General features: G+C 44.7%; 1 protein-coding gene across 7 annotated transcripts in view; it reads right to left on the bottom strand.

Annotated features, from left to right (window-relative positions):
• The window catches only part of kbtbd11 (kelch repeat and BTB domain containing 11), a 34780-nt gene extending 12183 nt beyond the window's left edge, over window positions 1-22597 (bottom strand). The window contains exon 1 of one of the 7 annotated variants that reach the window (XM_062982832.1): window positions 22229-22597. The gene's annotated coding sequence lies outside the window, so the exon portion shown is untranslated. The other 6 variants (XM_062982854.1, XM_062982844.1, XM_062982838.1 and 3 more) reach the window with 6 other exon arrangements.
• Window positions 22598-23121: the final 524 nt, after the last annotated feature.

Raw genomic sequence — 23121 nt, 5'->3', positions numbered from 1 at the left:
ATGGATGGCTGGGATCAATAGTTCATTTTCTGGATTTCTTAGAATCATAGAGTTGGAAGAGAGCACATGGGCCATCTAGTCCAACCCCCTGCCACACAGGAAAAGCACAATCAAAACACCCCTGACAGATGGCCATCCAGCCTCTGTTTAAAAGCCTCCAAGGAAGGAACTTCAACCACACTCCAGGGCAGAGGGTTCCACTGCTAAACAGCTCTTACAGTCAGGAAGTTCTTCCTAACGTTCAGGTAGAATCTCCTTTTCTGGAATTTGAACCCATTGCTCTGAGTCCTAGTCTGCCTGTCTCACCAGAAATAAATTCATTAATTTCAGAAAGTATATGGTTAACATTTTGCATGAGCTTCATTTCCTGGAAAGTCTTTTTTTAACCTACAGAACAAAGCTAAAGTTTATGCTGTAATTAAGAAACAAGCTCTTCCCAAAGTGTTCAGCAAAGTTTATGTAAATATTAATAACTGGCGAGCAAAGTACAGTATATGCAGGAATGCAAAGAGCCCATGTACCAAAAAAATGCCCAAAAGAAAACACTTTTAAAGATTAGTTTGCTTCTTATGTCCATGTATTCTTCCTGCTTAGGTGAGAATTGCTTGCAATACAATGTCATTGTTACAAATGGAGCATTAGCCTCCAGTGCATCAAGTGAACCTTTTCGTTTATTAAAGAATTTGTAGTGCTTGTGTTTTCTGTGTTGCTCTTGTCAATTTAGTTTGGGATTTAAGAGAAGCGTAAAGTAGTAGACATGGAAACCTCCTCCAGTCAAGAATTGTGCTGACCGTCTTGGCAGTAACACACTAACAATGTCTTGGACATGTGCCTCTCATTTATCAAACGGGAACTTAATTTGGCTAAGAAAGTTTTGGTGGTGCAATAAGGCAGTCTTCTGAGATAACATTTTGCATAAGACTGATGTTTTTATTATGTACTGAAGGTCACAATTTCCTTAGCATTAGTTCTGTTCATTTCTTCACTGCCTACTTCCCAATATTGCTTTTTGTGATGTTGTAATTTTAATTTAGTTTTAGTTGCTGTTTTTTTTAAAAAAACTTTAAAAAAAGCTTTCACCAAATGTCTGATTGATTTATGGATAAAGCTTTCTCATTCCTCTACTACACTGTGATTATCCAATCCTGCATTGCTTAGATCAGTTTTGCTTACTGCCTGCCATTCAAGTTTTGGGCTTGAACCTACTGCATGCAAAGCATGGGCAATATCACTGAACTGTGATCCTTCCCAAAAAGCATTTCAACATGGTCTCGTGAACTATGAGCAGGATACATTTCTCAAGTACACTTCGCAAAGCTTTCAAGCTTAAGTATTTACCAGTATCTCATATCCTTCTGCTTTTCATTCTACTTTTCAATCATAGTGATAGTATGAGTTGTCAGCTCACCACAGCCGCTCCTGAATGAACACACAAGACTCTCTGTGATATCACCAGAAACTTTTACTGTAGGAAACATGAACATCAGAAAAGCCAAGAATGGGAGGCTCCGGCCAACCCTCCTTTATATACCCTCCCCCTCATTTGAACAGTCTCTTCCCGCTCAGTAAAACCCCGCGCAAATTCCCCGCCAAGTCCATCAGCCGTTTCTCCTCCGAGTCCTGGGACGCAGGTGTCTTATCAATGTCAGTGACCCTGAAACTCAGAGCCACATCCAGGCTCTAGTAGCAGGGTTCTGACATGGCGTCCTCCTCCCCTTCGTCCTGGAAGGAAAAGATTAAACACAACTATTGTTCTCCGCTGTCCAGAGTTCCTTTATACTTTTTTAACAGGCTGCAATGGAATACCGGGTGTACCTTTCCTAGGTCCTTTGGTAGCCTCAGCTCATAGGTCACTTCGTTTATTCTTTTTGCTACCCTGAATGGCCCTATATAGCGTGGAGCCAATTTCTTGGATGGGAACCCCAATTTCAGGTTTTTTGTGCTCAGCCAAACCAGATCTCCTTCGCCCAATTTGTCCCCCTCTCGGCGCCTACGATCTGCAAAGAGCTTGTACTTCTTTTGTGTTTCCCGCAATGCCTCTACCACGGTTCGCCACCCTTGCTTGATTTTGGCCGGCCATTCCTCGTCGGTCTGGCCCTCCCCTTCCTTCCACTCGGGTAGCCTGGGGAAAGGTGCCACCTCCTGTCCGTATACTATTTCGAATGGGGCACGACCTGTGGCCGAATGTACGGCCCCGTTAAAAGCCATCTCAGCAAACGGAAGAAGGTCCGCCCAATCATCCTGTCTATAATTGGTGTACATCCTTAAGAATTGGCACAGTGTCTGTTGGGTACGTTCGACCCCCCCGTTGGTCGCGGGATGAAAGGCCGAGCTCAGGTTCCTTTCTGCTCCTAACAGCTGTAAGAATTTTCCCCAAAATTTTGCAGTAAATTGGACTCCCCGGTCACTAATTATCTTGTCGGGACACCCATGTAGGCGATATACGTGCTTCACATACAAATCAGCAAGTTTTTCAGCTGAAGGAAGTTTTGGCAGAGCCACAAAGTGTGCCTGTTTTGAGAATAAGTCCAATATTGTCCAAATGTATCTGTGGCCTCTGCTGGGGGGTAGTTCGCCTACAAAATCCATGGCTACGCATTCCCATGGCCTCATGGGCTCTACCACCTTCTGCAATAGCCCCTGGGGCTTCCCCGGTGGTGTTTTTCCCTCTGCGCATAATTCACACTGCGTGACGTACCCCCTGGCGTCTTTCCTCATTCCGGGCCACCAGCATTGTTTGGCCAACAGTTTAATAGTCCTGGTGGGGCCTAGATGACCCGCACCCTTGTTATCATGGTACTTCCTTAACATTTCTCGTCTTAAACATTCAGGAATATACAATTTCTTATTTACAAACACCAAATCCCCACACAATTCTCCCTTTTCTTTGTTTGTTTGTAACCATTTGTCCATTCCATACGCTCGCTTCAACTCTTCCTCCCATATTTCTCCTCCCCCCGTGGAAATGGCAGTACGTTTGTTTTCTTTGGCCGCTTGTGCTCGAGTTAGTACTGCCAGGCCCCATTGCTTATCAAGAAAAATACTCCCTTCAGATTCCTGAATTCCTCCCCCGTGCTGAGGCATCCGAGAGAGAGCGTCAGCGAGTATATTATGTTTCCCCTGGAAGAATCTGAGTCTGAAATCAAAACGGCTGAAATATTGGGCCCATCTAATTTGCTTCGCTGATAGTTTACGAGGGGATCTTAGATACTGTAAATTTCTATGGTCAGTCCACACCTCAAACGGTGTTCCACTTCCTTCCAGGAAGTGTCTCCAGCACTCTAGTGCTTTTAGAATCGCTAAGGCTTCTCTCTCCCAAATCGGCCAGTTTTTTTCTGTATCACTAAACTTTTTTGACAGATAGCCACATGGCTTCAGGTTCCCCCCCTCGTCTTTCTGTAGCAGAACTGCCCCATATGCCCGGTCTGACGCATCGCAATGTAATACAAAGGCTTTAGACATATCAGGGTGCTGTAGGACAGGCTCCTCCGTAAAACGCTTTTTAAGGGCTTCGAAAGCTTCCTGGCATTCTATTGTCCAGGTCAGTTTGGCCCCTGGGGCCTTCACTTTGGCTGTTTCTCCCCTACCTTTAGTCTTTAACAAATCCGTTAATGGCAAAGTGAGGCGCGCAAAGTCCTTGATAAATGTTCTATAGAAGTTTGCGAACCCTAGGAAGGATTGCAGCTGCTTCCGTGTTTTGGGGGCTTCCCACCCCCTCACGTCTTCTACCTTCGCAGGGTCCATCGCCACTCCCTGGGAGGAAATCCTATACCCCAGAAAGTCTATCTGGTCTTTATTGAACTCGCACTTGGCAAGCTTCGCATACAGTTTTGCTTCTCTCAACTTTTGCAGGACTTCCCTGACTAGTTCTACGTGTTGCTCCTTAGTCCGAGATACTAACAATATGTCATCTAAAAAAACAAAGACTCCCTTGTACAACAATGGATGCAACACTTCGTTGATTAATTGCATGAACGCGGCGCCTCCGCCGCACAAACCGAACGGGAGCACACGATAATTGAATAATCCGAATGCACAGGAGAAGGCCGTCTTCCACCTGTCCTCTGGTTTAATCTGCAATTTATGGTATGCTTCAATTAAGTCCAATTTAGTGAATATCTGTCCCTCCGATAACTGGGCGATCAAGTCCTTCACTAAAGGTAGGGGGTATTTATTTCCAGAACTGATTGCATTCAGGCCCCTGTAGTCAATGCAGAGCCTCAGCGTTTGGTCCTTTTTGCGCCTGAACAACACAGGCGCCCCTAGAGGGGAATTTGAAGGCTCTATGAAACCCCTCGCTAGGTTTTTATCAATGTATTTTCTCAGTTCCTCCTTTTCCCTAGCCGACATTGGGTATATTTTTGCCTTAGGAAGCTCTGCTCCTGGGACTAGCTCTATCTTCACTTCAACTCTCCGCTTCGGTGGGAAACTGTCTGCTTCCTTCTCATCAAATACGTCCACAAAATCCCGATACTCTGGGGGTAATTTATCTGCCAGTTCTGCTATCCTGATAGAGTCTTCCTCCCCCCTTTTCCCCGGCTCTCTCTCCACTTCCTGGCTCCCTTCTTCCAACTTCATCCTGAAGATCATGCTCTTATCCTCCCAGTTGATTTGCGGGTTGGCCTGCCCCAGCCATGGCATGCCTAGTATAACATTATAGCTGGCTATTTGTGATATCACAAATGACACCTTTCCTTCCCAACTCCCTATCTTACACTTTACATCTTCGGCACTGTACTTAGCTAATGATCCCGATGCTGTGGATCCGTCCAACTGCGAAAAAGCTATTGGGGATTCTAGGTTCGTTCTTTCGCATCCCAATCCCTCGGCTAATTCAGGGGAGATGATGTTCCTGGAACATCCACAATCCACAAATGCTTTGCAGGTTGCTTGTTTGCTGCCACTTTCCAGCTGAATGGGGACCACTATCATGGCTTTGTCCTGACTTACCAACCCCCCCGAGTGGTGCCTCATCGGTGGTTCTTCCTCGGCGCGTTTCCCTGCCACGGCTCTTGGTTTGGGCGGGCCTCCGCCTTCCCCTTTTCTCTGCCAGCACTCGGCAGCCCTGTGGCCCAAACGGCCGCACACGAAGCAGCCCCTCCTGCTGGTGCTCACGTTCCCTGGCGGCTCCGTTCTCCTCCCGGCTGGGGTTGATCCCTCCTTCCGGCTCCCCTCTTTCATCTGCGGCCGCTGCTGTAGCCCTCCTCGGTGCCTCCTCGCCTGGGCCAGCGATGTCTCGACGCGCCCCGCCAGCTGAATCCATCCGCGCAGTGTGTCAGGCTCATCACGATGCACCGCCCAGGAGAGGATCTCCCGCCTGAGCCCCTCTTTGAAGAGTTCTATCTTTGTCACTGCAGACCATTCCGGCACCTTTTCAGCGAGGCATTGGAACTCCTCCGCATACTCAGATACCGACCTCTGCCCCTGGGAGACGGTCTTCAACTCCTCCCTCGCCCGGATCTGCTCCAGTGGATCTCGGAAACGGGTCTCCAGGGCCCCCATAAAGCGTCGGAGTGACCCCAGACATGGGTCGCGCCGCGCGTGTAGTTGAACGTACCAGCTGGCCGCTCCCCTCTTCAACACTGCACCAATGGCCCGTACCCGGCTGGATTCCGTTCTGAAAGTGTGGGCATTGTCCTCCATATAGCCCCTCACCGTGGTCAGGAAAAAATCCAGTTCAGAGGACTCTCCCCCAAACTCGATCCTTAGTTCCTCTCGTCTCGGTAGGGGTCCCTGTGGTGGCAATCCCCAATCCTCCGCCCGTCGCAAGCCCCCTTGCGGGCCAGTGGGCCCCGCTGCTGCTTCCCTTTGTCCTGTGCCACGCCCGGCATTCACCAGGGGCACCAGGGTCTCAGTTGGGAGCGTAGCCGGGATTCTCGGAGGCTTTTCCCCTTCGTCGTCACTCTCCTCCACCCGCGTCAGGCTCGTTTGGATCTTGGGCCGGGCACCGGGCTCCTTTCGCATTTCCCTTCCCTTCGGTGCTGGGAGGTCTGCAAAGCCCTGGCTGCTTCCCATGCTCACGTCCCACATTGAGCTAGCCCGGCGTTCCCTTCCTCGCTCCGGCTCCGCCAAAACCGCCAGGCGCTCCATCGCCCTCGACATCACTGCCAGGGTGGTCTCCATCGCCGACATCCTCTCCTCCAGAAACACCATCTTTTGCGGGCCTGGGGAAGGTGAACCTTCCTCTCCTCCGGTGCTATCTCCCCGCACCACTCCGCGCCTCTGGGTTACCCCATTTGGCTGGGCATAAGCGGTGGATGACGCCAGGGCCGCCAGCTGGTGGAACTCAGCGTCCGTCTCGGGAGTGGCCCTTTCCGACCTTCCTCCTCCGGCGCCCAAGAGCTCTTCATCCTCCACTTGCATGTTACACCTCACCGCTACAGCGGGATGGTGTCCGTATTCTTGGCTTAGTGTCAGCTCACCACAGCCGCTCCTGAATGAACACACAAGACTCTCTGTGATATCACCAGAAACTTTTACTGTAGGAAACATGAACATCAGAAAAGCCAAGAATGGGAGGCTCCGGCCAACCCTCCTTTATATACCCTCCCCCTCATTTGAACAGTCTCTTCCCGCTCAGTAAAACCCCGCGCAAATTCCCCGCCAAGTCCATCAGCCGTTTCTCCTCCGAGTCCTGGGACGCAGGTGTCTTATCAATGTCAGTGACCCTGAAACTCAGAGCCACATCCAGGCTCTAGTAGCAGGGTTCTGACAATGAGTAACAAGTTAAATGAGTATATGAGGTTTTCTTTTAGGGCAATCCTGCAGTTGTCCCAAATGTGTAGCTTCCACCCTTTAAATGGGAGGTCTAACTTTTATCCTACCATGGTGATCATCAATTGTTGGGAGGGTCCAACTCTTATATCACCAACTGCAGGGGTCTTCACTTGAGCAATTCCAACAATGTCATCCACTGTGTGGTTCCTCCTCAGGCAAACCTATTACTGTGTCCAAATGTGGGGTGTCTATCCCTTAGTCCGCCAACTGTAAAGACTTGCATCATCTCCATTGCAATGACCAAGAGTTGGGGCTTTCCTTGATCTCCATCACTGAAACCATGTCCCATGATTGGAGAAGATCTAAATGTTCTCAAGGTACCTACAATAATTTATGCAACTTCTGTCCTCAGTGAGGATCATCCCTTTATATTAATACATCTTGTCTTATTCCAGGCTCTCAGACATAGGGCATTTCTGAAGACAAAAACATAAAAATACATCCTTATTAACAAATGTTAAAAATGACACAGATTTATTTATAGAAGACCAACCACGGAAGAATGAGACCAGACACAGAAGGCAACACTGTTTGACCTATAACATGTTTAATTAGAATTGAACCTGGAAAGGAGCGAGAGGAGAGGAGCAAGAGGAGAGGAGCAAGAGGAGAGGAGCAAGAGGAGAGGAGCAAGAGGAGAGGAGCAACCTGATGGTCCAGCTAAAGGCCATGTATCAACCCTTGACAACCTTCTCAGCCTTCCCTTGAGTGAAACAACCAAACTCCAAGGGGAATCCAAAAACTGGGTTGCTCCCTGGCCAGCCATACTGGAAAATAACCTGGGGCATATTCCAATCTCCAAATCGCATGACTCTATAAGTGAGAGAAAAACCCCAGGGTGGTCCCTCTGGGTTCCAGGGCCTAAAGATGTGATTCCAGAGCCCTACCTTTCTCCAAAGGAGTGTCAAGGTGTATACCAAAGTCATATATTTCTCCCTGATATCTGCCAGTGGCTACCTATTTACAAAAACTGTCCTAAACCAGTCACCAGATATTTTCCAATATAGTATACAGTAGGGGGGAAAACTCAAATGGGAGAAAATTCTCACCTGACCCCAAAACAATGATTGACAACTGACACTGCACTGGGGGTAGGAAGGAGAGTTGCAATGTGAAGATTCAACAGCTGGTAAACTGGCTGGGATTTCTGGGAGTTGTAGACCAAAACACCTGGGGACCCACAGGTTGAGAACCACTGCAATAGGTAGAGTGAAGTAGCCACCTCAGACAGCACAGACATGTGGAAGCAATGATGTGTCAGAAAATTGATCCATTTCACAGTCTGCTTGCCTGATTCTTCAAGTGGGCACACTGTCACAGAAAAATCCAAATTCTACTTTTAGCTTCTATATGTGGAATGAGTGGAGGGAGGGAAGAGGTCTTAATATGTCTTTCAAAGCAGGCAAAGCTGTATGTGAGATTCTCTTCTGGGTGACTTCAGTATTCTAGCCAACATTTAACAACATATGCTTAAAGAGAAACCATTGTGACTAAGAATGCCTGCCTTATCAGAAAGTACTGGATGGAGGCATTTATCTGTACTGACTGCTCCCACACACATGCATGCATCCTCAGCCATACAGAGATCTCACTGCAGCTCCTCCACAATTCTCCTGGACTGGTATGGAAAGTTCTTCCCAATTCCCAAGAGTAGCTCTGGTAGATGGGGTCTGCAATAGTTAGAAGAAATGAGTACAGATCAGATGTCACCTACTCTGTATAAATGACAATGTATTCTACTAAGGAAAAGCCTTCATTGGATAAAACCACCCTTGCATGACATCGTTGCTTCAACTGATTCAAGGGATGGGTTGCTGTGAGATTTCCAAGCTGTATGGCCATGTTCCAGAAGCATTCTCTCCTGATGTTTCGCCCACATCTATGGCAGGCATCCTTAGAGGTTGTGAGGTCTGTTGGAAAATAGGAAAGTGGGATTTATATATCTGTGGAATGTCCAGGGTGGGAGACAGAACTCTTGTCTGTTTGAGGCAAGTATGAATGTTGCAATTAGCTAGCTTGGTTAGCATTACATAGAATTACAGCTTCAAAGCCTGGCTGCTTCCTGCCTGGGGGCATCCTTTGTTGGGAGGTGTTAGCTGACCCTGATTGTTTCATGTCTGGAATTCCCCTGTTCTCAGAGTGTTGTCCTTATTTATTGTCCTAATTTTAGAGTTATTTTAATACTGGTAGCCAGATTGTGTTCATTTTCATGGTTTCCTCCTTTCTGTTGAAATGGTTCACATGCTTGTGGGTTTCAATGGCTTCTCTGTGTAGTCTGACATGGTGGTTATTAGAGTGGTCCAGCATGTCTGTGTTTCCAGGGATCTTCTCCCCTCTCTAAAACTACTTCCACTCTCCAAGAAATGCTTGGTTCAAAGGTAGCCATGGTCAAAGTAGGGGAAAGGTCCCACAAGCAAGGCCCAAAGTGCAACTCTATGTTATCCTGAGCATGCAGCTGATCTCCCCCCCACACACACACTCTCATAGAGACACACCTTGGTATAGTTTGATCCGTTTATCCAGGAAGTAAATAATCAGCCAAACAGGAGAAACAGGTATTCTGGCTCTCATTTCATATCTTGGCTACAGAGCCCCCTTTTTCTGCTTTTGGGTGTGCCATTCATGAGAGCCACTCAGTGGCTTCCAGGTCTGGAGGTTGTAAATGCTCTTTTATTCCAAACTTTAAATCAGCTATCCAACATTTCAATGCCTAGCTTCCAAATAGATTCAGCACCTAAGACAGTTCCTTTGAAGTCTCAATTAAAAGCCAGAGTGGGCTCACCACATCTTTGAAATGGAAACTTCCAGCTGCTGGTGTCACCCATCTCTGTCTCCTGCGTCACTTATAATTGAGGCCAGTCCTACCAGGAAGTAAAGCGGTGCGCACACCCCTCACAGAATAGATTATGTGTGTCCTGTTAAGCAATCTATTTTTAAAGGACATAGTCATGTTAGTCTGGAATTTCACTGTATTTTTGTAGGATCTTAGAAACTAACTGAGAGAAAAAAAAACTGGTAGCACAATCCTTTAAAGACTTATTTCTTCAGATGTGTAGACGCAATATGTGGCATTAATGTAATTGGACACCGCTTCAACAGCCTATGGCTCAATGCTAGGGAATACTGGGAGTTCTAGTTTTTCAAGATCCTTAGCCTTCTCTGCTAAAGAGTGCAGGTGCCTCAGCAAATTACAACCTCAATGATTTCATTACACTGAGCCATAGCTGTTAAAGTGGTGCCAAACTGCATCAGTTCTACAGTGTAGATTCACCCTTAGTCTATGAAAGCTTATGCTACCAACTTTGTTTTCTCAAAGTATTGTCTAAATAATGATTTGATTGTCAGTAGCAATGTCAATGCTAAATTGAAGACAGCTTTAGTTATGGATATTTGTAACAGAGGAGGCTAGTATATTTCAGTCTGCTTTACATCAAATCAGGTACCCATACTTTCAACAAAACAGTCTTTCAAGTTGTTGGCGAAGGCTTTCATGGCTGGAATCACTGGGCTGCTGTGACTTTTCCGGGCTGTATGATCATGTTCCAAAAGCATTCTCTCCTGACGTTTCACCTGCATCTATGGCAGGCATCCTCAGAGGTTGTGGGCTCTATTAGAAGTGGGTTTTCTATATCTGTTGAATGTCTAGGGTGGGAGAAAGGACTCTTGTCTGTTTGAGGCAAGTGTGAATATTGCAATTTGCCAGGTTGATTAGCACTGAATAGCTTTGCAACTTCAAAGCGTTGCTGCTTCCTGCTTGGAGGAATCCCAGTTAGTCTCTAAGGTGCTGCTAGATCCCTTTGCATAACAATCCATTTTTGGTTGTATATTTTATTGTCAAATAGAGAGAGAAAAAGGGGAGGTGAATTCTGGCCCTTTCCACTCCATGTCCCCTGGCTTTCCATACTCTGTACCTTCACCTGTGTAGAAAGTGGATACTATTTGCTACTATAAGGAAGGAAAGACTTTTTGCAAGCTCTGTTCATGATAAGTACATCAAAGGATAGCTCTGTATTGCTTAAAGGCGGCACCTTAGTCATGAGCTGACTTGACACTTTCCCCACATTACAAAGGCTGAAGCAAAACTAAACAAACACATTCATTCCTTGACCTTTACCGGATGCTAAGGAAGTGCAAGGCTCTTCCTTTAGAACCAGAACAATCAATATGACGGGGAGGGAGGGATTACAAACTTCTGAAAATATTAAAAACTAACCATTCTTGTTATGAATGTGGGAATTCATAGAGAAAAAAGTCTAACAATTTCTTCTTGCAGAGAGGTGGACAGATTTACATTTCTGTGATTGTTTTAGATTTAATGCATCCTGCCATATTGCCCTGAGGTTGAAGCTGTTTAGCCTGGATGTCCTTCCAGACCTTTGCTTCTACTGTGCTGAATAGATGGGGCTGCAAAGGAGGAGAAAACTTACGTACTTTCCTCCTCCCTCTGACTGAACTTGGTGCATTGGTCAACACAAATATGGCATTTGAAAACAGCCATTTTCCAGCCACCCAACCCCCACCAAAGATACTTTGGCCTCTACTGACTTATTTATTAACCGCCAAGGGGTCTTTGTTTTATGAGGCAGCAGGATTTCACAGTGTGCAACACTATTCTCTGCACTGTTTCACAATACAAAGTCGAGCCAATATGAGTGGGCACAATTTTAATTACGTTATACTGACTCTGAAGATTTCTATCAGCTGCCTTCAATAATTTGTCAAGAATCTTAGAAAAAGAGTCACAGTCATGAATCTTCTCCTCTGTTCTCTCCTTTATAACAGCTAAAAGACTGCTATTTTTAAAATTTGGAGAGAGCAGGGAGCTCTTGAAGAAACAGCCACAAAACTGTGGACGAACTGCAAGGGGGCTTAACACTGTAAAATCTTGGCTCAAACTCGGCTAGGGAGGGCTGAACAAACATACAAAATGTTAAGGGATTAGCAAGGATTAACAGAGAAAGGCCAGGGAGGAGGAGAATGATCGGTGGCTGACCATATCCATGACAATCTGAACATCTGAACAACTTAATGCCTTCTAGGAGGGACTGGGCTACAAAACCCATTATCCTCAGTCAGATAAATGTTTAAATTAAGGATAGCTGCAAGGCACTAGATGTGAAAGGTTGTTCTAAGATAGGAAAGGGAAACAAACAACCCTCCAAATGCATTTTTTCACTTTCATATATGTCTTATGCCCCTAACCCCAGTGAATGTGGAGGGCTGAAGGTACAGTGACAGTACAGTAAGAAATAGAAACAATTCCTTCTGCTAAGCACCACTACTTCTGTGCTGAGAAAAACATTAAGAGTCCAAAAATAATGACTTAGAGATCAAAGAACAGCTGAAAATGTTCATCAGACAAGACTGTAGACCAGCATTTCTCAACCTGGGAGTCGGGACCCTAAGGGGGTCGTGAGGGGGAGATCAGAGGGGTCGCCAAAGGCCACCAGAAAACACATATTTCTGATGGTCTTAGGAACCCTTTGGCAAAGAAGGCTGGATGTAGGTGAACTACAACTCCAAAACTCAAGATCAATGCCCACCAAACTCTTCCAGTATTTTCTGTTGGTCATGGGAGCTCTGTGTGCTAAGTTTGGTTCAATTCCATTGTTGGTGGAGTTCAGAACGTTCTTTGATTGTAGGTGAGATATAAATCCCAGCAACTACAACTCCCAGATGACAAAATCAATCCAACCCCAACCCCACCAGTATTCAAATTTGGGTATATTGGATATTTGTGCCAAATTTAGTCCAGTGAACAAAAATACATCCTGCATATCAGATGTTTACATTACGATTCATAACAGTAGCAAAATTAGTTATGAAGTAGCAACAAAAATAATTTGATGGTTGGAGGACACTACAACACGAGGAACTGTATTAAGGGGTCACAACATTAGGAAGGCTGAGAACCACTGCTGTAGGCATTTCCCCAAATTAAATTCAGTTTGTGTAACGAACAAAAGATTTCCTGGCCACTGGCTGTCAAGTCCTTGCCTTATCTATCTAGTACACATTAGGTTACGTAAAACTATAACAGCAGAGCACTCTGTATTCATTCAAATCCAGGTCCACAAAGTCCAAAGCTAGCCATGTTCTTTTGGCATATGAGTAGCAAAATGCAGCAACAACAGAAATTAGTACCTAACAATATGCTATACATTCATGAGTCTTCAAACCTGATACATGAAGCATCCACTTTATTCTGCCTAATAATAGGACTAGCCTTACCATACACATGGTATCTCTTGACAGAGCTTTGAAGCATTCATGCCAAGGGTTAAACTGGTTCACATCTGTCCCTTCTGACCAAAGGCTCATTGCAGTCAATACAAGAAGAAATGAATGTAAAAAGTAATCATACATTTGAGATCTGGAGTTGAGATAACTCCACAGTTTTGTAATACAAAGGGGCAGTTCTAGAGATTAAGGGAATTCTCCATCCTGTGGCCACACACATACCTCTTCTCCAGTGGTTCCCTCTGCAAACTTCCTTCATGGAGGTCTAGCCCAGACTGGTTGACTGTTCATCCACGGAGCAAACAGAGGCCATTGTGTGATGCAGCACAGAGCTGACTCACAAAAGACCAAGGAGGTGACATCACGGCTGTGAGCCTGCTCAGCATGGGCACTCCTCGGGCTGAGCAGAGAGCAGCTGCCTGCTTCCTGAATCTTTGCCTCCAAGGAAAATAGTCAAAGGGAACACAGTACATTCCTGTATATACTCATGTATAAGTCAACCTCCCGTATAAGTGGAGGCTCCATTGTGAAAATTATAGATTTTGATATAAGCTGTGGATAAGTTGAGGGCCATTTCATTGAGAGGGGAAAGCAGCAAAGTGGACTCGGACAGTCACTCCTGCCACCATCACCATGTCCCTATCTAGGCATTTTAAAAGGCTAGCCGCTTTATCGTGCCAAAAAGAATAGAGGGCTTTTGGTGCTTCTTTTAGGTTCTCCTGGGATAAACTAAGCTCTTGCCTTTTGCCCTCCTCTCAAAAAAGAAGGTGGTTCCTTTTTTGATAAAGAGTAAAGGTACAGTAGCCATGTTAACCCATGGATAAGTCAATCCAGGTCTCTTGTGTTGATTTTTTGACTAAAAATTTCTAAACGTATACCTAAGTATATATAGGGTAAATGCTATCAAGGAGCAGTTTGCATTGACTGTGACTGTGCAGTTCCATAAGAGAATATGGGTGAATTGTGGAATGGAAAGCACTCTATCTATTTTATAGCCTAGATGTGTCAACTTTGCACTAAACATAAAGTGCCAAAGGTTTAGTAGATGAGCACTGGAAACTTCAGACTGTCCCATAAGCTCATCCTAGGCCCAAGATCTGATGAGTTGGTATCCTACTTCCAAGTCAGTTGATTTAGGAAAGCATAGCCCTAGGCTTCAATTGTCAAGTTAGAATAACCCTGTTAATTTGAAGGAGCTTTTTCCTGATTCAACAATAAACAATAGTGCTACCTGTCCAGTCATATCCATTGACAACTTTGCTTAATGCTCAGAGGACAGCATTTCTGTTCAAGTTTGTTGATTTGGCTGTTACATTAATAAACATAGATTAATGTATTAAATACTAGCCAGAATCTTACTGATATCTCACACATGTGTACATTCCCCAAGGAAACAACTGGACAATTTTGTCTGATATGGAAGATCAGGAGCCCCTGGTGGCGCAACGGATTAAGCCGCTGAACTTGTTGACCGAAAGGGCAATGGTTCAAATCCGGGAAGTGGAGTGAGCTCCAGCTGTTAGCCCCAAATTCTGCTAACCTAGCAGTTCGAAAACATGCAAATGTGAGTAGATCAATAGGTATCGCTCCGACTGGAAGGTAACGGTGCTCCATGCAGTTATGCCAGTCACATGACCTTGGAGGCATCTACAGACAATGCCAGCTCTTCTGCTTAGAAATGGAGATGAGCACCAATCCCCAGAGTTGGACATGACTAGACTTAATGTTAAGAGGAAACCTTTACCTTATGGAAGATCTGCCTTCAATTTTGCACGAGTGGTGCCACCCGACATGAAAATAAACAGTTTGCATGGATGAATATTGCTTAGGTATATGTATTTGGTTGTACATTGGATGTCCTGGTTTCATTGGTCAACAGTGCCCTTCAACGCAAAGTCTGCATATCACAATTAATGGGTAACTCTACCTGCACAGAGTTATGCTACACAACTCCAATATAGGATCTCAGCCATTATATTTTGCTATTGCAAGCATGAATTGTAAATATATGTTTGTCCTATAGTTGGAAGGTAGACTTGTCCATTTCTTTAAAAATCATTTCTTTCATCAATTATATAGAGTTTTAAACAATGTAAGCTAGAAACACTGGGCACATATCAAAGAATATAAACTCAAGGCAATGACAGGGGGCTGCTGAAGGCTTCTGAATAGTGCTTGAATGCAACTTTCATAATCTCTCACTGCAAACTGTGCTGACAAAAACCGACAGTGGCATCTGAAGGACTATAATCTTTCACTCCAAGTATAAGTAACAAAGTGGTTCCAAATCTTGTTTCTTTCACTTACCTAAAAGAGAATCTGTCGTTAAGTCAAGGATAAGAAATGAACAAGTATGTCAAGTCTTCAGTACTACTGAAGGACATAGAACTTTTTCAGCTGCATTGCTGCAGAGCCTCCAGTCTACAATCAGCATATTGGCGGCAGGATCCATTTACAATGCAGAAGAACAGGAAAAGTGGACTTGGTCTTTATACTACCCCAGAACTTGGGAAAATTATTTGTTCAGAATGTCACTCCAATTATAATTATTTCCAGCAATCCTGGACATGTCGGCTGGGAGAGTCTGGTAGCTGCAGTCCAAAAAAGCAACTTTTCCAGAGTCGTTCTAAATAGCATATACTGAAAATAAGTCCTAATGCATTCAGTAAGCTCCAGCACCCTGCATACTTACTTAAGAGCTCCTTAAAAATTATTTTTTTTGAAGATGGTATAAGGATAGGTACAAAAACTATACTCCCTCCAGTTAACCAGATCAGTAAAAGAAAAATCCATAACCATCTTCGCATAATTTAGGCTTTTCCCTATGCAAAGCTCACTTTAAATACTTCTTGCAATAACATGGTTTTGAAGACCCTTTTCCAACTTGGTTCCCTGCAGATGTTTTGGACTACAACACCAATCATACTAGCAACTATAATTGGTAGGAGGTGGGACAACCAAGAAAAATGTTGTCTGACTTTCTGAGGGCAGTAAGTTGGGGAAGGATGATTTACAATGTTGGTAAGCTCTTTTTCTGTCATATCAGAAGCAACTTAAGAATATGCTGCAAGTCGCTTCTGATGTGAGAGAATTGGCTGTCTACAGAGATGTTGCCCAGGGGACACCAGAATGTGTTACTATCCTGCTGGGAGGCTTCTCTCATGTCCCTGCAAGCTAGAGCTGACAGACGGGAGCTCACCCCATCTCACAGATTTGAACCGGCAACCTTCAGGTCAGTAACCCAACCTTCAGGTCAGAAGTCTAGCCTGCACAAGAATTTAACCCAATGCGCCACTGTGACTCTTTTGGTAAATTCTGCTGAGCATAATCCAGGGATTTCAAGGAGCTTTTTTGATCTCTGGTTTTACCAAACTATCTTCCCTGAAGCAAACCTATACACAATTATAAGCAATGCCATAATAAAATGATGTTCCTTAAATAAAATTGCATTTTGCCTTTTTTTGCGGGGGGGGGGGGGGGGGGAGGGGGGATATTTTGAAACCATGGATGGTGAATCCATGGAAACAGAATCTGTGGATATGAGGCCCAACTGTAATTCATATCACTCAAGAGTTGTTAGGTGGTATTCTATTTTCTACCCAGTACAATGTGCTCCTCTGGAAAATAAAACCAAAATGAAACGCTGATGAAATGCTCTGAAGGGATGAAGTGCAAACTTCACCAACTGCTTCCTCTGCATATTTTAGACATAACAGAAGGATCAAATGCAACATAATGCATTTTACAGAGATATGTCCCTTGTGTGTTTCCATGGGCTTATGTGGGCTGCACATCCATATAATGTTCATGTCATCCCAGAGAATCCAAAAATGGCAATTTGGCAAGAGTTCTGTACACCAAGTAATCTCTCCCTTGGATTCCAGTTCCCCGAGTCCCCTAGGCAAAGGAAATAACCGGATTGAGAGTGTCATCCAGACAGATTCAAAGAGTCAACGCAGACAGCCATGTGCTGCAATTCCCATTTGTTTGTACAATATCAATCAATATGTCATTGGAAAGAGGCTGGCAGCTTTTACATAATCATACTGGGCAGACAACAGATTTATTACTGTTGTTAAATTACCAAATGAATCACTAGAATATATACTGATCTCAAGAAATTGTTACTAATGGCTGTCATCAAGTTTCACAGACTATTGTAATATTATTTGTTGTTGTTGTTGTGTGCCTACAGGTCCCTGGCAACCCTAGTGGTTCCTAAGGCCATCTTACCACAAGGGTTTTTTGGCAATATTTGTTCAGCCGAGGAGAGTGATTTGCCCAAGGCTGGTTTCCATGGCTACGCAAGGATTTGAACCCTGGTCTCCCACTGGCTTTGTTCAACACTCAAACCATGCTGGTTCTATAGTACTACATTTACTGGTATGGATTAGTCTCCAGACCAGGATTGGAGACCAGTTGTGACTCTCCAGATGTTATTGGTCTGTGATTCCTGTCACCATCTGATGGGAGCTGCACTCCAGCATCATCTGATGGGCTGCAGATCACCCACCAAAACTCAGGAATTGGTGATATTCAAGATGCTGACGTAGAGAGATGCTTAAATTAATGATCACATCATTCCACCTGGCCACAACATTAACAATTGTATGTAACAGATCCTTGTCCAGAGTACAGTTTAAATTTCAACTCAGAAGCAAAAATAACAGGGAAAGATGAGATGAAAATAAAATTGCAACTTGTAAAATTGCAACACAAGGAATTTAAAGGGCTTATGTAACTAAAGAAGAGGTAAGCTTTCAGGAGAGAATGCAGAGCCAGGCACCATACAGGCCAGGGATGGGAAATATTTTGCTCTCCATATGTTGCTTGAATGCAGCTCCCATCACTCCTACAGTACATCTACACTGTAGAATCAACACAGTTTGACACCACTTTAACTGCCATGGTTCTGTACTATGGAATCCTGGGGCTTGTAGTTTGGTAAAGCAACAATACATTTTTGCAAGGAAGGCTAAAGACCTTGTAAAACTACAACTCCCATGATTTCAAGGCTTTGCACCATAGCAATCAAAGTGGCATAAGACCGCATTAACTCTGCAGTGTAGATGCACCCCTAGTCAGCCAATAATTACAGATTATGGAAGTTGCAGTCCAATGACATCAGAGCACCTCATAATTCCCACCCCTGAGAGATCAGCAAGACAATATTCTGCACATATTTGGGAGGTAAAATAAACTTGAAAGACTAGGTTGCTATGAGTTTTCCGGGCTGTATGGCCATGTTCCAGAAGCATTCTCTCCTGACGTTTCACCCACATCTATGGCAGGCATCCTCAAAGGTTGTGAGGTCTGTTGGAAATTAGGCAAGAGAAGTTTAGATATCTGTGGACGGTCCAGGGTGGGAGAAAGAACTCTTGTTTGTTGGAGGCAAGTGTGAATGTTGCAATTAATAACCTTGATTAGCATTGAAAAGCCTTGCAGCTTCAATGCCTAGCTGATTCCTACCTCAGAAGGAGGATGCCTGCCATAAATGTGGGTGAAATGTCTGGAGAGAATGCTTCTGGAACATGGCCATACAGCCCAGAAAACTCACAGCAACCCAGTGATTCCAGCATGAAAGCCTTCAACAACAACTTGAAAGACTGTTTTGTTGAAAGTATGGATACCTGAATTGATGTAAAACAAACTGAAATATACTAGTCTCCTCTGTTACAAATATCCATAACTAAAGCTGTCTTCAATTTAGCATTGACATTGCTACTAACAATCAAAGAAAGCATTATTTAGACAATATTGTATAGAATCCAAATGCTGCCTTACTCTACAGATATTTTTATCTGGCTGACACAAAAGCAAAGTACCCCCCTCCCAGCCGTGGTACGCAGTTCCCAAGCATTGCCAGCCACCATGATGTAAGGCGATGGTTGTTGTATAACACCGAAGGTTTGGGAATACTGCACCAGTTTCTCATCAAACACTTAAGACAGTGCAAAGCAAGCAAACTAGTCGGGGGAAGAAAAAATGCTGCAAAATTGCTCAGCGTTCTAGGAAGCCAGAGGGAGAAACTGACACTGCAGTGATAATGCTGCAAGAATAACATTAACGTGCTCTGTCTGGTTTTTCGGTTTAGGAGAGAGGACCAGAAAATATGCCTGTGGACAGAAGAGCGCCTGCGCAGTGCAGCTGCGGTCCGACTGGACAGTCTGGGGGCAGTGAAGTGGATTAATCAGGATTGTAGGAAGACGGAAGGGGGGAGGCACGATTAGTACTGACATAGTTCCCCATCTCCATTAGCAAACGCCTTCCGCTTGTTTTCCTGGCTGGCTAGATCTCCCTCCGTTCCCCGAGTTCAATGCCTTCAGGAAAGGAGAAGGATATTTCATACACTGTTGCCTTGCAAAGCACGAAGGACCAAAAGCAGCACTGGGGGAGCCATTAACATGTTAAGTGCGTACCCTTCTCGCCCATCTTTTCCTAATGCCGGAAGCATGCTACCATGAGAAACAGTGCGCACGAATAATAACCACATGACAGTTCTTGAAAAGGAAAAGTTTAACGTAATAAAAGTATGAGGTTATGGAGACTCAATCTGATTAGAATGATGACACTATTAGAGTTGGATCTCCAGTGCAGATTCTGTGGCTATGGAGACCTGATTCCAACAACAACAACAACAACAACAACAACAGAGTCAAATCTTCTTGGCAAAATCGCTGGCAATAGAGTAATGACTATAAGGGTAATAATACTAATTAGAGCTGGTTTCCAGATTCTATGTCTAATAATAATAATAATAATAATAATAATAATAATAATAATAATTGATACACAACAAGATTAGTACACAGCAAATAAGATAACCATGCTGGCTGTTGTATTGGATCACACGTCAGACACTTCCCAAGTGTCTAGGAGGACTATGTGATGTATTTGTGAATAATGCATGCAGATCCAAGTAGGGTGGCCTTTTGCATCTGACAGACGGAAATCTTGTCAGCACCGATTGTTTTTATATGCTGGCCAAGGTCTTTAGGTACTGCACCTAAAGTGCCAATCACTACTGAGACCACCTTTACTGGCTTGTGCCAGTCTTTGCAGTTCAATCTTTAAATCCTCATATCATGCCTTCGTCGTCGTCGTCATCATCATCATCATCATCATCATCATCATCATCATCAGGGTTGGCTCTCTGTAGGAGAACTACTGGCTCTAATAGTCATTATTATTATTAGTAGTAGTAGTAGTAGTATTAAAGTTGGATCTCTATAGTAGAAGCCATGGATTTGAAGATTTGACTTTAATAGTTGTTATCATTACAACTAAGTAGTACTGCTGCTACTAATAGTATTATAGTTTGATCTCCATAGCAGGTCTAATAGTTCGTCTTCTTTTTTATTATTACTCTCACCTTATTTCTTCAACTGAAATATGCCATTGATTGTAAGGTGCACTCTTAATTTCAGTACCACCACCACCAACAAAAATACATAAGATAATCTGCGGTTTAAAGATGCAGCCCATTTTTAGAGATGTTTATCTAGGGGGGAAAGTGTGTCTTAGAATTGAATAAATTAATACTGCATTGCTGTGAATTTTCCAGGCTGTATGGCCATGTCCAAGAGGCATTCTCTCCTGACGTTTTGCCCACATATATGGCAGATGTGGGCAAAACGTCAGGAGACGTTTCCTCTCAGCAAAGGATTCCCCCAAGCAGGAAACAGCCAGGCCTTGAAGCTGCAAGGCTTTTCAGTGCCTATCAAGGTGGTTAATTGCAACATTCACGCCTCCAACAAAGAAGAGTCCTTTCTCCCACCCTGGACCTTCCACAGATATATAAACCCCACTTGCCTAATTTCCAACAGACCTCATAACCTCTGAGGATGCCTGCCATAGATGTGGGTGAAACATCAGGAGAGAATGCGTCTGGAATGTGGCCATAAAGCCCAGAAAACTCATAGCAACCCAGTCTTTCAAGTTTATTTTACCTCCCAAAACTCACGGCAACCTAGTGATTCCTGCCATGAAAACTTTCGACAACAAATTAATACTGTATTTCTTCATAGAAGAAGAGTCGGATCTTCATAGAAGAATGAGTAGCTATGAAGACCCAATTCTAATAACTTATTATTATTCAAATTGGATCTCCATATCCACTTATTCTACATCCATGAAACCCCCCATCCACAGCTTGAAAATATTCCCAAAGCAAATCTTGATTATGTCACCTTATATATTATACTAGACCATTATATATAACGTGACTTGACATTCTGTTTGTGAGGATCCCGGAAACACATCCCAGTGGATACCAAGGGCCTAACATACAGCTAGAGCCCCTAGTTAGAGCAATGCATTGAACCCTTGTGCCAGCAGGACTGCTGACCAAAAGGCTGGCGGTTCAAATCCAGGGAGAGGGGTGAGCTCCCATCTGTCAGCTCTAGCTCCCCTTGCAGGGACATGAGAGAAGCTTCCCACAGGATGGTAAAAACATTAAAACATCTGGGTGTCCCCCCCCCCGGGAACATCCTTGCAGACTGCCAATTCTCTCACACCAGAAGCGACTTGCAGTTTCTCAAGTCGCTCCTGACACACACAAAAAATAAGTGTGAATGCTGCAATTGGTCACCTTGATTAGCACTGAAAAGCCTTGCAGCTTCAAGGCCTGGTTGATTCCTGCCTGGGGGGGGGGTTCCTTTGCTGGGAGGAAATGTCTCCTGACGTTTTGTCCATAAAGAAAAATATACAGCCAGGTCTCCCTATCAACAAATTCTGCTTCAGGGATTCCAATATCCACAGCTTGATTTTGTTTTAAATTCCCCTAAAAAACCTACTTGATTTGATCATTTTGTATAAGGGTATAAAATGGTATAAAATGGGACATGAGTATCCACAGACTTGGGTGTCTATGACAAGGTCCGGGAACCAAACCAAAATACCAGCTGATACCCCTGCATCAGCGGTTCCAATATCCACAGCCTGGGGGGGGGGGGATTTTAAATCCAAAAAACAACAACATTTTATATAAAGGATATTATGTCTAGAATGGGACTGGAGACCTTGCTACGAATGGCAGCGTCCAGGAACCTCATCGATAATACAAAGAGCCGGCTGTATCCCTGTTCCAATGGCCAAAAAGGAAAGAAGAGAGGGGCAGAAATATATAAAAGGGCTCCAATAGGGAGAGAGCCTGGGGTAAATAAAAGGGCGGGGGTGGCCGGCTTAGGAGAGAGAGCTCGGTCTCACTCACCTTGATCTTTCTTGGAAAGCGGTCCTGGGAGAGAGGCTCCTTCCAATGCAAGGCAAGGCAAGGCAAGGCAAGGCTGAGGGGAGGGACCGGCTTCCCCGCCTCCGAGGAGGAGATGCGCCCAGCAGGCAACGCAGCGGCGCCGCAACGCAGCAAAGGCCGGCTCAGCCTCCTCCTCGAAGGCGAAGGAGAGAGAGACAGAGCGAGAGAGAGAGAGAGGTTGGGCCGCCGCTTTGTCTGGCCTCGCCCCACCTCCTGCCTGCCTGACTCCCCGCTTCAAGGCAATGGGGTCCTCGGGTTTGTAACAAGGGGAAGCATCTCCCTTCTCGGGCAAAGAAGGAGATCCCCCAGCATTGAGCCACTGGGTTGCTGTGAGTGTTCCGGGCTGTATGGCCACGCTCCAGGAGCATTCTCTCTTGACGTTTCGCCTACATCTATGGCAGGCATCCTCGGAGGTTATGAGGTCTGTTGGAAACTAGGCAAGTGGGGTTTATAAGTCCAGGGTGGGAGAAAGAACTCTTCTCTGTGCCAATGTTTCAATGGGCCAGCTTGATTAGCATTGAATAGCCTTGCAGCTTCAAAGCCTGGCTGCGTCCTGCCTGGGTGAATCATTTGTTGGGAGGTGTTTGCTAGCCCTGATTGATTCATGTCTGGAATTCCTCTGCTTTATTTAATGTTTTGTAATTCTGGTAGCCAGATTTTGTTCATTTTCATGGTCTATTTTTAAGGGAGCCCCTGGTGGCGCAGCGTGTCAAAGCGCTGAGCTGCTGAACTTGCGGACTGAAAAGTCGCAGGTTCAAATCTGGGGAGCAGAGTGTGCACCCGCTGTTAACCCCAGCTTATGCCAACCTAGCAGTTTGAAAACATGGAAATGTGAGTAGATCAATAGGTACCAC

The sequence above is a fragment of the Anolis carolinensis genome, chromosome 1, assembly GCF_035594765.1.
Source record: "Anolis carolinensis isolate JA03-04 chromosome 1, rAnoCar3.1.pri, whole genome shotgun sequence".
Classification (NCBI taxonomy): domain Eukaryota; kingdom Metazoa; phylum Chordata; class Lepidosauria; order Squamata; family Dactyloidae; genus Anolis; species Anolis carolinensis.
The sequence above is the reverse complement of the archived record's forward strand: the minus strand, read 5'-3'. Positions and strand labels throughout refer to the sequence as shown.